Source organism: Pseudorca crassidens, chromosome 17 (assembly GCF_039906515.1).
Source record: "Pseudorca crassidens isolate mPseCra1 chromosome 17, mPseCra1.hap1, whole genome shotgun sequence".
NCBI classification, from domain to species: domain Eukaryota; kingdom Metazoa; phylum Chordata; class Mammalia; order Artiodactyla; family Delphinidae; genus Pseudorca; species Pseudorca crassidens.
The window spans coordinates 37732912-37746378 of record NC_090312.1 but is presented as its reverse complement, the minus strand read 5'-3'; the positions used below and the strand labels follow the sequence as shown (position 1 = coordinate 37746378).

The window sequence follows — 13467 nt, the reverse complement described above, 5'->3', positions numbered from 1 at the left end:
AAATAAAAATTTTTAAAATGCTACTTCCTTTTAAAAAAAAAAGATTTTATACATCTACAACAAGTGCATTTATTAGTGGTGTTGGCCAGCTGGCTCTTCTTGCCCCATCCAAACCTTCCTTATAACCTGAGAGTGTCATATATTATAATAATTAAATTGAACTTCTGAAGCTTGTTGCCTGTTGAGACTAGGAAAGTGATCAGGGGTTCAGATTTAAGACGTATGGGCTGTTAAGTAACAAGAGCTAATGAAAACAGGGCCAAAGAAGATACAGAGACCTTTTCCCTGAGTTAATGTAGAATTAGAGATTTGGCGGGAAAGACTACCAGAGAGGGTAGCTGGATCGTCTTAAGATCCAGTATTGGAAGAGGGCCCTAGCAAGCTCGGGTATAATTCAGGCATTTTATTGTTCTCAGGTGGTCCCGTGTAGCAGATGGACGCCAGCAGTGAGGTATCTGGAGGATTTGTCCAATCTGGAAGTCAGGCTGGTTCATTCTTGGCATTAAGGAGAATCATTTTACACAGCAGGCTCCTGGAGAGTAGATAGCAGGTGTGAGGGTCAGGATTCAGCCCAAGGACGTAGGTTCAAAGGAGCCCTTGGCTCTTGCAGAGGTATAGTTCAAGTCCTCTACTTTAGAAGGTGGTAACTGGCCAGTTGCTAAGGAGGAAAATCGTAGCGTTACCTCCTAGGCTGCCTGCTGGCCCTCTCTCCATTGATGTGCTGGTGCTGGCTCATACTGGCTCAAAAGAGCTGACTGTTAAATTTTTAGGAACTTTGAAAGACCGTTGTTAAACCACTGGTAGTTTAAATCGCCATAGTGAGAATATTTACACCACAGATACTGGCAAATGCTGTCAATCAGCTGTCCTGCTCTGAGAGCCAGATGTTCAACATTTACCAGCCACCACTGCCTCCCTTCTTCAAACATGTTCTCATTTACTGAGTGCCTGTAATATAATGGGTACTTCAGGTCACTGGAGATGGGAGAAGTTCTGAAGTAGTTGATGTTATATGATTCAAGGACTCTTGCCTGTAGACCTGATACCTGTTTGGGTGTCTGCTTAGCATTGGCAAAAAGTAGGTGTAGGATTGGGAGAATAAAAGTTAATTCCAAGCCCCTCCTTAAGTGCTTTCAGCTGCAGTTGCTTTATGGGTGGGTGGCTTTAGCAGCTTCTACTAAAAGATACTAAGTTCAGCAAAGTTCAGGGCTCATAGCAAAGGTGTACATTTGAATTGTAACTGGTTCCTAGGTTGAAATAATAAAGCATTTTTTGTTTAAAAAAACATCCTTGTGCATAGACCAATGTGGAACCCAATTTCAGTAGATGAAGTTTAGGATGACGGTTATGGGCCAGATTGAGTATAGGGGATTTACCTGTGGGAGGAAAAAGTCTTACATACCTCCTAAGGAGCATCCTTTGCATAATATTCTTGTGGATGCCTTTCCTTACACAAAAAGCATCTTCTTGGACATTTACACTATGCTAATAGAGTCATCAGTATAAGTTAGCATGTTTCTTAAAAATGAATTTAGTGATTTGGAGAAATTTGTCTGAAAACAAGTAGTTAAAATACAATGGCTAAAAACCAAAAAGTACAACTAGCAATTATTGAGTATTCAGTCTGTGCCAGGCATTGTACTAACTGCTTTAAATGCATTATCTACTTAATCCTCATAACAACTCTGTGGGAAATATGTTCCCATCTTACATAAAAAGAAACTAAAGTTTGGAGAAGTAACTTGTCCAAGATTACAGACTTAGCAATAGACAGAGCTAAAATACAAAACCAAGATTTTTTGGACTTCTGAGTCTCTCACCCTGTATGGCTCCATGGAGTGGACAGAAAGATGTGAATTGCAGTTGTCCGTCAACCTCCATTGTCCCTCTCCAGACCATGCAAACGGTTCGCTTTCTTTGTTTTAACTGGTGACTTTGCATATATGTGTCCATGATGTGACTACACAGTACAGCCTCTCTTGGTAAATGACAAACCTGAGTTGAAATTCTAACTCTGTCACTTAGGAGACGTGTACCTACCTATCTATGTCATAGGGCGATTATGAAATCGAAAAGAGATAATTAATGAAAGTACTTAGCATTGAGTCTAGCAAGTAGTAGGCCCTCATAAATGTTTGCTGCTACTGCTTTAGTTATTAATATCAATATATAGTAGAAAGATTACTAAATTAGGAAGCAGAAAGCCTGGGATTTAATTGTTCCTGTTAATTAGCAGAGTGATCTTAGCCCGGCAGTTCACTTCTTTGGGTTTCTGTTTCCTTATGTGTAAAATGTGATGATTATAAAAGATACCAACAAGGCTCATTCCAGATCTAAAGTTTTATCATTCTGTAATTTGGAATTCGTCTCCCCATACTTACCTTTCTAAAAATATTTAAACTAGCTTTGGCCTCAGGAAGTTGACATCTGTAAGCCACTACCCTATCAGATTACAATTTATTTTGACTTGTTTTAAAGATGCAAGTTTTCTTTTGATATTCTAGTGGAACACTAATTAGTTTATCCAGTACTTAAATACATAAATTTTATTAAATATTCATGAAGTTATTTTTCAAAAACTGATTTGAGGAATTTCTATTTTAAATTGGTCCACTTGAATGAACTATCAAAGTTCCATTACCAATTTAGTCGTCCAGAAACGCTTCATGTAGCACTTTTAATCCTGAAGAAAGCAGTGTTCCATGTCCAGGATTCTTTTGAAGCTTTGAAATAGTAACCATGTGGGTAAGAAAAAAGAGAAAAATATGAATAACCGTAACACTAACATTCATGGGGAAGAGAAGGAGTAAAGTGGAAGTGGCCAGTTGCATTTCTGGATTCTGAAGTGAAGGGACTATTGGCAATGTCTTAATTGGAGGGACAAAAAGGGGTATCACCAGGCAGCTAACTTTCTAAGAAAGGTCAAGGAAAGGTTAAAGGCATCGCAAGTTTAAAATGAAAGAAGAAACATGTTATGTCTTTCTGTAGTGTTCATACTTTCTCTCTTGATTCTAAAATAAATCCTTTTTTGTAAGGTAACTCAAGTGGCAGCCAACCAATAGCAGTTTTAGCATATATGTGCAGTTCAGTGATCACCCAATTTCAGCATTTCAGATGTGGCCAGAGGTTGCTTTGGAGATAATGGATTTTCTTTTTTAAGAGGACAGAAACATTTGATTGTAAAAAAACTTTTAGCACAACAGCGTGTAATTGTTTACTGTTTTATGTGAAAGTCAAACTATTATTATATGTGCTAATGTTACTTTGTATGGAAATCATATGGAACAAAAAGTAAACAAAGAATTTTGTGTCACTCCGTCAAAACACTTATCATGTTCAGAAGATAATTTTCAAAAAAATCATAATTCTTATATAAATACAAAATGAACATGTCAAAGATTTTACTTAACTCATTAATTAATGAGGGAACCAATAAGAATGTTACAAAATAATTCATACACAGGAGACCTCTAAGGCCCTGGTCATCTCAGAGGTTTTGATTCTCTAATTCATTAGGATCATAAAAATGGTAAGAGCCATTTGATCACTGACTTCATTCATTGTTTAAGCATGGCTCTGGGTAATTCTAAAAAGATGGAAGTACTTTTCACATTAAATTATGAAGATGTGATTTTTATTTGACATATTCAAGAGTTTGCAGTGAAGACCCTGAAAGCAAATACTAAAAATCCTTTGAGCATTGTTGGAATATAGTGTTATAGCTCGAGGTAACTATTTTAAATTAATCAGCATGGTTTTTAAAATCACACCCCCCTCTTTTAGACAATCAACTTGACATTATTTTAGTATGAACTTATGATCCCTAGTGTGCCTTCATTTCTACACTCAGGCAATGTTTGGGAATAGTCATTCATTTTTTCTATTTGAACACTGGCTATTTATCAGACATATTCAAGATGCTGAGGAACCAGTAATAAGACCCAGTTTCGGCCTTCAGGCATCTCTCATCATTTAGTAATTATACTTATTATAGCTAATGATGAACGTTTAACAGGATATGGATCTTCCCGACATGGAGAGCTTGTGAAACGCTTGAAGTTAAGTAGAGTTAAGTAAGAACTGTAAGTTCTACTTCCGGAGAAACAATTTAGAAAAGCTTAGTGTCATTTGTATGGGATGGTTTAAGGAAAACTGCTAGGATTTTGAGGAATGATGTAGGACTACTCTTCATTTTATTTTTTTAGTAGTAATAGATTTTTCCCTACCTGCAATTCAGAATAATTTTTAGTATTCTGTTTATCTATTTGCTTTTTGGCTGTGTGTCTTTGTAATGTATTTTAGTAGTTGTTCTGACGTTTCCAATATATATGCTTAATCTTTCACAGTCAGTCTAGTTAGTGGTAATATTTTAACACTCCAAGAAAATGTAAAAGCCTTACAATCATAAAGGTCTCTTTACCCTTCCCCAATATATATTACATCTACACATACTGAAAATCCTACCAGATAAGATTTTGACCTTTGTTTCAATAATCTTACATATTTTAAAGAACTAAAGAGGAAAAAACTAGTACGTTTTATATTTCTCCCAGGAATTTACCATGTCCAGAGCTCCTCCTTCATTCCTAAAGTTCCGGGTTTTCCTCTGGTATGTTTTCCTTCAGCATTAAGAACTTCTTTAGCATTTCTTTTAGAGCAGGTCTGTAGCAACAAATTCTCTTAGTTTTCCATTATCTGGGAGTATTATTTTCTCTGTCTCTCATTCCTGAATGATCTTTTTGCTGGATGTAGAATTCTAGGTTGACATTTCTTTCAGCACTTCAGTGATATTGTTCCACTCTCTTCTATCCTCTGTGGTTTGTGATGAGAAATTCATGGTAATTCCAATCCTTGTTTCCATATATGTAATGTGTTGTTTTCCTCTAGTTGCCTTCAAGATTTTTTTCTTTATCTTTGGTTTCCTGAGATTTATTATATGATGTGTCTGGCTTGATTTCTTTAAATTTATCCTGTTGGAGGTTCTCCGAGTTTCTTGACTCTGTAAATATTTTTTTAACTAAATTTAGGAACTTTTTGGCTATTCTTTCTTTAGATATTTTTCTGTACCAATCTTCCTACTCTCCTTTTGGGACTCCAAAGTTAAGCTTTTTTACATTGCTCTTCAGATCCCCGAGACTCCATTCACTGTTCTTTCTTTTTTCCTCTCTGTTCTTCATATTGGATAATTTCTATTGGATTTTTCTGTTTTAATATTTCCATTTGGTTATTTTTTTGTAGTTTCTATTTCTCTTCTGAGAACTTCTATATTTCCATTTATTTCAAGCATGTTTACCTTTACCTCATGAAACACAGTTGTAATTCTTCCATAATATCTTAAATGCTTGTGTCACTGCCACCACAGCACAGCCACTGCATTGTACAGCTTTATACACACACACACACACACACACACACACACACACACACACACACACACACAGAGCCCACGCTTGGGGCAAAACTAGGAGAGAAAAAAGAAAACTAAAAAGCGGCTGGTTTCCCCAACAGTATTGAAAACAGGGGTCTTATCTTCCAGACAGGGTTTCTGTTGGACTTTCGGCTGTTCCTGCTATCACTGTGCACCACAATTTAGGACTCACTCTCAAGTCAAAGTTATAAGGAAAAAGAGGAAAACTGAAACAAAACAAAATAGAAAATTCACCACTATTGGGTCATATCTGCAAGTTTAACTCCCCTCCCCAGTCTGCATTGCTCTTGTTTACTTTTGAGAGTCGTCAGGTATTTGTGTTTTGTCTTTTTTCTTGAGTTTTCATTTAAGCAGCATGGGAGATGGGCTGTACTGAGCTTATTTCAATTTTGGCTGGCACCAGAAATCCTGCAATTTTAAGATAATAAAAATATTTTCTGGTCCATTAGTGGAGGCATGGTTTTCTGAGAAACTTAATACAGGATTTCCTCCAAAAGTGATACTTTAATATCTTTACATCTATAAGCACAGATCAGTTAAATATATTGTAATGAATAATTACTGCTCCCAGGGAGTTGTCAGTATTAACTTGATTCTGCCCATGTCACCATTAAGCAAAGAACATACCCAAATACTCAAAGGCTGGTAATAGTGTTCTCTCAATGTGTTCCTTAGGGATATTCTTTCATATATTATAAAATCACGTTAGAAGAGGAAATGCTGTGAAACTCATTGTTCCTCATGTCAGTCTGCCTTCTCAGCACATGTGACTATATAGACATATGTGTGTATCTTATAAGACCATTTATACACATATATATTAAAAAACCTAATTCTACATGGGATGCTACCCAGAATAAAATGGAATCTTTATGTATACCTATATCTACATCTATTTTAGAAACCTGAAGTGAAATAAGAATGATGAGAATTGCTTATGATTTTGAAAGTGTCATTAATATAGTCCCCAATCTGCATAATTTAGTGATCTTAAATTATACCAGCTATACTTGAAAGTGTTTCATGTTACTCTCCATAATTTAAAAAAATGGCAAATTATTTGAAGTATAAATTATCAACTTCAATTTCTTTTATGACTATTAATACTAATAACCTATAAATGATTTTCCATCTAGTCCAAGTAGATAGTTTATCTGTGAGTTAACAGGTTTCTTTTTAAAATATTAAAATAATGGCCTTTTTCCATGCCCTTCTAACTTGGAGCAACCTCTAACAGAAATGAGATCTTCTGCCAGCACCTTTACATGTAGCAGCTGTATTATTGGCAATTCTCATTTAAATAAAGATGTATGTAGTTGTTTTAACATAATCGTATTAGTTGTGTTTATAAATATTTAAAAATTGGTATTTGTTTTGTTTAAGGTAATGGAGTCCAGATTTGAAATTGCCTCATATCTTGACTATGCAGCCCAAGGCAGCCTCAAAAAGTCATTTTTCTTCTTGTTTGTTTGGGGCTTTTTGTTTGTTTTTGAAGAAATGACTGTGCCATCTGGTCAATTGTGAAGGAGTTGAACCATTCTGAGGGATTTCGCTACCCCCACCCACTGCTCCCTCAGTACACAGTCATCTTATTACTCGTTAATGGGTGCTAGGGACTAACAAACTAATTTGAAAACAATTGCTTCTGCCCTCTTGCAACCTTTTTATCTTATTGTAATTTTTCAAACATCAACTAAACTAAAATACAGAAATTACGGTTGATTAGAACTTATCTTTCTAAAAAAGCAGGTTATGACACAACTTCTGTGTAGGTTAGAAACACCCATGTCATGATACCTCTAGTATGGGACACTTCCTTCATTTTCTAGTTTTATAAATGTTACAGATACGGCTTCAGATTCAATTAAGAGGCAAACATGGAATAGAGTTCATTTAGAGGTCAAGATTTAGAGTTAGTTGTGAGTTCTTATCCATGCTCTGCTACATACAGCTGTGTGACCTTGGACAAGTTATTTAACCTCTCTAAGCCTCAGTTCCTTATCTTTAATATGGGGATATACGGGTAGCAACCTCCTGGGGTTGCTGCGAGGATTAAACGATGTATATGAAGCTCTTAGCTAAGTGTGCAGCATAGAGCTCAGTGAATTGTTAATGTTATGGTGGTTGTTGCTTTTTTCATCATTGTTAATATGTTTAGGCTGAGTTTAAAATAGGGGCTGTAATCGGCCAAAAAAAAAAAAATTCATGTCATTTCAGTGCCATTATAGATATTGTGTAGTTTGCAAATTTTCAGTTATAATAATTGGCTTCTTTACTCTTTCATGAATAGGTCTGCAGAAAATGTGCTGAAGACGTTTAAGTAAACCAACAGTTAGAAAATCATAAACTGGCTTCTAACGCCTCATAAATCATATCTTGATTTCATTTAGTTCTTGTGACTTTAAGAGAAGGATTGAATTACATGTCTCTTTAGAATTAACAGTTTTGCTAATGTCCCTGGAAAGGCTTAGAATTAACCTGTGACTTTAATGTCATAATGATCACAACTTGAACATTTATCTGAAAATTTAGCTGCTAGGAACGTTTCTTGCTGGCCAGTAGTAATGTGAAATGAAATTATTGCTTTGACAGGACTCAGCAAGTAAGTAGGTCTTTTAAATGGGAGGCACTCTAGTACATCACTCAGGGAGAGTTGTGGTGAGAAAGTTAAATAAGAAGGAACCCAGCCAGTGGGGGGTATTTATGTATGGGGAAGGGTTTGGGAGTGGAAATCAGAAATTTCTACTTTTAGTCATGGCTCTAATGCCAAGGCTCTTTCATGCAAATAACTAAATTTCTTAGTGTTTATCTCTAAAATAGGTACAGGCATACCTCAGAGATATTGTGAGTTCCGTTCTAGAACCACCACAATAAAGCAAATATTGCTGTAAAACAAATCACAAGAATTTTTTGGTTTCCCAGTGCATATAAAAGTTATGTTCACACTATAGTGTAGTCTGTTAAGTATGCAATAGCATTATATCTAAAACACAATGTACATGCCTTACTTGAAAAATACTTTATTGCTAAAAATGCTAACCATCATCTGAGCCTTTAGCGAGTTCTAATCTTTTTGCTGGTGTGGGGTCTTGCCTCTGTGTTGATCAGGATAGTGATTGTTAAAGATTTGGGTGGCTGTTGCAGTATCTTTACATAAGGTAACGATGAAGTTTGCCACGTTGATTGGCTCTTCCTTTCACGATTTCTCTGTAGCATGCAATGCTGCTTGATAGCATTTTACCCACAGTAGATCTTCTTTCAAAATTGGAGTCAATCCTCTCAAACCCTGCTGCTGCCTTATCAACTAAGTTTGTGTAATATTCTAAGCCCCTTGTTGTCATTTCAACAGTCTCCATGGCATCTTCACCAGGAGTAGATTCCATCTCAAGAAACCACTGTTTTGCTCATCCATAAGAAGAAACTCCCCATCCGTTAAAGTTTTATCATGAGATTGCAGCAATTTAGTCACATCTTCAGGCTCCACTTCTAATTCTAGTTCTCTTGCTATTGCCACCACATCTGCAATTACTTCCTCCACTGAAGTCTTGAACCCCTCAGAGTCATCCATGAGGATTGGAATCAACTTCTTCCCAACTCCTGTTAATGTTGATATTTTGGCCTCTTCCCATGAATCACAAATGTTCTTAATGGCATCTAGAATGGTGTATCCTTTCCAGAAGGTTTTAATTTACTTTGCCCAGATCCATCAGAGGAATCACTATCTATGGCAGTTATAGCCTTACAAAATGTGTTTCTTAAATAATAAAACTTGAAAGTTGAAATTACTCCTTGATCCATGGTCTACAGAATGGATGTTGTGTTAGCAGGCATGAAAACAACATTGATCTCATTGTACATCTCCATCAGAACTCCTGGGTAACCAGGTGCATTGTCAGTGAGCAGTAATGTTTTGAAAGGAATCTTTTTTTCTAAGCAATAGGTCTCAACAGTGGACTTAAAATATTCAGGAAACCATGTTGTAAACAGATGTGCTGTCATCCAGGCTTTGTTCCATTTATAGAGCACAGGCAGAGTAGATTTAGTGTAATTCTCAAGGGCCCTAGGATTTTCAGAGTGGTAAATGAGCATTGGCTTCAACTTCAAGTCACCAGCTGCATTGGCCCCTAATAAGAGAATCAGCCTGTCCTTTGAAGCTTTGAAGTCAGGCATTGACTTCTCCTCTTTAGCTATGAAAGTCCTAGATGACATTTTCTTCCAATATAAGGCTGTTTCGTCTGCACTGAAAATCTGTTGTTTAGTGTAGCTACCTTCATTACTTATTTTAGCTAGATCTTATGGATGACTTACTACAGCTTCTACATTAGCACTTGTTGCTTCACCTTGTTATGTTACAGAGATGGTCTCTATCCTTAAACCTCATGATCCAACCTCTGCTAGCTTCAAACTTTTCTTCTGCAGTCTCCTCACCTCTTTCAGCCTTTATATATAACTGAAGAGAATTAGGGCCTTGCTCTGGATTTGGCTTTGGCTTAAGGAAGTGTTGTGGCTGGTTTGATCATCTATCCAGACCACTAAAACTTTCTCCATATCAGCAATCAGGCTGTTTCACTTTCTTATCGTTTATGTGTTCACTGAAGTAGCACTTTCAGTTTCCTTCAAGAACTTTTCCTTTGCACTTACAACTTGGCTAACTAGTGCAAGAGGCCTAGCTTTCGGCCTGTCTGGGCTTTTAATGTGCCTTCCTCGCTAAATTTAATCATCTCTAGCTTTTGATTTAAAGTGAGAGATGTGCAACACTTCCTTTCGCTTGAATACTCAGAGACCACTGTAGGGTTATTAATTGTCCTAATTTCGATATTGTTGTATCTCAGGGAATAGGGGGGCCTGAGGAGAGGGAGAGAGACAGGGGAATGGCCAGTCAGTGGAGCAGTCAGAGCACATACAACACTTACGGATTAAGTTCATTATCTTATATGGGCATGGTTTGTGGTGCCCTAAAACCAATTATGATAGTAACATCAAAGATCACCGATCACCATAACAAATATAATAATAAAAAAATTTGGAATATTGGGAACTTACCAAAATGTGATGACACAAAGTGAGCAAATGCTTTTGTGAAAATGGCACCAATCAACTTGCTCAACACAGAGTTGCCACAAACCTTCAATCTGTAAAAGATTCAATATCTGCAAAGCACAATAAAGCAAAGTGCAATAAAACAAGGTATACCTTTATAATAATATCTAGTCTTTGTAGTTTAATGGTTTAGTCTGAGCTCCAAATGAGATAATATTTATGAAATACCTTGGAACTATGAAATACTCAGCTATAAGTTGGGACTTCAATAGTTATTAGCAGTAGAAGGGAGAGTTTAATAGACTTTCCTTTCTGGACATGATAAAAAGATTAGTGTTCTGGCCCTTTTTAACACCGATTTTAGTTATCAACATTTACTCAAAGTGAAGGAAAAATGGCAGGAATCATTTATAGCCACTGGATTGGCTTTCAGTGTTACAGAACCCAGACTTAGAGCAGAGACTTAAGTTGGGGTTAAGTTGATCATCCTTGAATTTATTTGACTACATTTTTTTGACTGGACAGCACCCTTTCTTTCCTTGTTCTTAATTTTAATCAGACGTCATATAAAATATCTGAAACCCACATTAGAATTTAACATGAAAGTAACAAAATAGGAAAGAGATCAGGAACAACACAGAACAGCGTAGAAAATACAAGGAATTCATTGAAATGATATTTCACATATTATCTGCTGATTGGCATCATTAAGTAGAAAGAATGCACTTTCTTCTAGCAAGATATGGAAGATTTGGTTCTAAAAATAAGACCCAATGGACACTGATGATTACACATGCCAGCAGCCATTTTAATCTTTTCCTCTTTCTCTTCCTATGGGCTCCAGGCTTGGGATTTCAAACCAGGAAATCACCTCTTCCCCTTCCTGTCACATCTTATGAGGTGAAAAAACACTTAAGGAGTTAGTCAAATGCCTAGATATTGACAAGGAGATGGTGGCACTGACCTTGCATCCATAGCAATTTAGAACTGGTTTCTCAGTTGATTTTGCTGTTATACCATTGCATTGTTACTGTGTTTTATGGATCTAGGTTCCCCCCATGATTTAATTTTCAGGTATTGTAGAGGCTTCATGGACTACATTTTTTTTTTAAAACTTTATTTATTTATTTTTGGCTGCATTGGGTCTTCATTGCTGTGCACGGGGCTACTCTTCATCGCAGTGCGCAGGCTTCTCATTGCGGTGGCTTCTCTTGTTGCAGAGCATGGGCTCTAGGTGCACGGGCTCAGTAGTTGTGGTGCAAGGGCTTAGTTGCTCCGCGGCATGTGGGATCTTCCTGGACCAGGGATCAAACCTGTGTCCCCTGCATTCGCAGGTGGATTCCTTAACCACCGCCAGGGAAGTCCCTCATGGACTACATTTGCTTCTGTGGCTACATTAAAAAAATAATAATAATAAGATAGCCATTAAACTAAGGATCATAAAATAAATACAGAAAAACATAAGAAACTCAGCAAACCTGTAGCTTTGCCTTTTACATGTCCAGTGGTTGGAAGGTGACTATTCTGAAAGTAACCACTCATTGCAGGGAGTTATTCTTCCAACCGTTTTTGAGCATTCCAAAACCAAGTACAACCATGGCTTCTGAAAGAGGCCCTTGGGAGATGTAACCATATCAATTTCATAGATAGAGGCAAATTGATTTAGTACAATAGACCCTCCCAAAATGCTTTCCTTTAAATTTTATTCAATTTCTGTTAAAGAAAACCTTTGTGTATTCTTGGCTGGTTATAAAAGGATTCAGCTAAAGAATCATCTAGGAACGTCTTGTCAATGAAGTCAGAGAGCGGAAGGGAAAGTAGGGAATCTCCAAGCCTTTGCCTATTACCCTAATTCCTCTTTAGGTATTTTCTCCCTCCCTACCCTGGCTAGTTATGAACTCTTCTTGATCTTCCTTAAAAAAGAAAGCCCTGTGAAATTGAAATCCTGATGGACTCACCATGTTTACTTATAAATTACTTTAAAGTGTCATTTCAATCTCTTCTTTGTATGAAGGTTGATATACTCAGATACCTTTGTAAAAGGAGTCTCTAACTTCTAGTTTAAAAAATGGAAAGCAGTCACCTTTGGCTTGCAGATTATTTACATCCTTGACTCATATGTAGGCAGAGTATTTCTAAAGGATGAGAAAGAAGGTGAGAATATAATTCTGATAATTATCAGGACCAAAATGCAGAGAAGTTGTCAGGTGTATAATTTCTCCTTAGCCAAAAGTGTTTGATAGGGAAGTAAAATAGGTTGACTAGTATTTCAAACCTCAATAATTATTATTTTAAAAGTTAAATATAAAGAAGTTTACTGGCTTCTAAGATCAAAATTGAGTGTAATTTCCATGAATAAACAAAGCTTTTTATTTTTTACCTTTTATATTATATTCCTCTGATTTTAGATAAGTGATAAAGATTTTTCAAAATTAAAAAAAAACAAAAAAGTAAGAAGAATAGACACTTGAAAGATATACCACACACATACTCCTATTTTGTTTAGAGTTTGTGCTTAAGAAACAAAATAGTAACTGTTTATTGAACTCCTACCATGACATGTCCCATACAAACCACTTACATATATTATCTAATATAATATTCTCAACATCCCCACAATTTAGTTTATTATCCCCATTTTGGAAACAAACTGGGACTCAAGGAAGTTAAAATTAAACTTACCCAGTTTAAGGAGTCAGGATTTATACCGAGATTTGTGTACCTCATGTTCTTTCATTACCCTACATTTTTTCCTGTGTTATAAAGTGATATAAACTCATCTATAGAACAAAATGTTAGAAAGCTCCATGAAAGAAAGTCTTTGTTCGGTAAGTCCTGGGCCAGTGATAAACTATTTCACAAACCTCTTGCATGTGACAGTATCTTATCACCTGTCAGTTGTCCCTCAAGAGTTAATCAAAAGTCACTTAAATGCTCTTTCATAGACATGACAGCTCTGGATACCTCAGGCCAAAGAGAACCAATCTCCCTAAGCAGCC

General features: G+C 36.4%; 1 protein-coding gene across 8 annotated transcripts in view; it reads left to right on the top strand.

Moving 5' to 3' along the window:
* VPS13B (vacuolar protein sorting 13 homolog B) overlaps nt 1–13467 on the top strand; it is a 798169-nt gene that overhangs the window by 559313 nt on the left and 225389 nt on the right. The gene's annotated exons all lie outside the window — the stretch shown is intronic.